Source organism: Bison bison, unplaced genomic scaffold (assembly GCF_000754665.1).
Source record: "Bison bison bison isolate TAMUID 2011002044 unplaced genomic scaffold, Bison_UMD1.0 scf7180017864506, whole genome shotgun sequence".
NCBI lineage: Eukaryota > Metazoa > Chordata > Mammalia > Artiodactyla > Bovidae > Bison > Bison bison.
The window spans coordinates 1,502,332-1,503,637 of record NW_011495063.1 but is presented as its reverse complement, the minus strand read 5'-3'; the positions used below and the strand labels follow the sequence as shown (position 1 = coordinate 1,503,637).

The 1,306-nt window shown below is 58.0% G+C and overlaps 1 protein-coding gene across 1 annotated transcript in view; it reads right to left on the bottom strand.

Annotated features, from left to right (window-relative positions):
- Positions 1 to 1,306, bottom strand: part of SLC37A2 (solute carrier family 37 (glucose-6-phosphate transporter), member 2) — a 28,368-nt gene that overhangs the window by 19,737 nt on the left and 7,325 nt on the right. The gene's annotated exons all lie outside the window — the stretch shown is intronic.

Below are 1,306 nucleotides of genomic sequence, written 5' to 3'. Positions count from 1 at the left end.
TGGTGGCCTGTCCTTGGATGTGCCAGTTCTGGGACTCAGCAGATCTGAAAGGGAGAGAGGGCTGGGGATGGTAAGAACCAGGGCAACGGTGACTTTCCATCACTGCGCTTCCTCCCGAGTCCTCCACTACCATTGAGACACAGCCTGGTAGGCAAAGGCCAGGCTGAACAGACCGCACAGGGCAGAGCCCCCGAGCCGGGCTTTCCATTGACAGGAGGGATGGAGACAGGCCATACGGGACAGGCCAGGTCTGTGACGGCCTCTGAGGAACAAAGCCCTCCTGGAGCTGAGCGCAGCCTGACTGACGGATCCTCCAGGTGCTGCCCTTTCCTCCAGCTGGGACTCAGACACTTGCTCAGAGGGATCGAGGGGACTCTGGGCTCGGTCCCAAGGTCCTTCCGGAGAAGGGAATCATTGGCTAGTAGCACAAGCAGCCCAGGACTTTGTAGAAGGAATGAATACATCATCATCTTTTTTAGGAGAGTGGAAACTATAGGCTAGATTGCTAGACTGCTTTGTTTTGAGAAGGAATCTAAGCAGGGGAACCCCGAGTGTTCAGACAGAATGAAAAGACCTGGCTTTCAGCTACAGCATGAGGTGTCGTGTGGGTACCTGGAAAACCTCTGGGAGTGTGTGAGAGCTGGCAGGGTTTGGGAGAAGTGGGCAGGAAGCTGGTCTCTCTTCTGCAGAGAGGCTATGCAAACAGCACCAGGGGAAGGCACTGATGGTGGCAGGGCTGTGGTCCTGCCAGGGCATCAGGATGGGGGCCCTCCTCTGGAGAGTCTCCAGAGGCCTGGCCCCTGGCTCACCCTCTTCTATGCCTCCTTCCAGGCATGAAGGATCCAGGAGGTGAGGCATGAGCCAGAGGCCAAAACGGGAGCAGCAAAACTGTCCACCTCGCCTCTACCCCACATACCAACTCGGGGGCTGTGAGATGGGGGGTGGGGTTGTGGGCTTCACCGACTCCACCCTTGGTGTCTGGCCCCAGTTTGGTGTCACTTGGGAACTGCTCAACCCCAACTTCAGTGCTCAAGTGGTACTGCCGACTGGAAGACATAAGGCCTCGGCCATCCATACAAACCATTCCCAAACCCCTGCTGCCTTCTAGATTAGCCCGCGGCCCCTGGGGCAGACTGCCCCACCCAGAGCCAAGGAGGTGCTCATCAGTCTGCTCCCTAAAGGGGAAACAGCAGAGAGGAAGAGGAAGCAGAACAGCTGGGGGAGAAGACAGCAATCATGGGTGGGTGGGGGAGGGGAGCGAGCAGGGTCACATGCTCTCTGGGGATCAGCCTGAAGACGGGGGTGG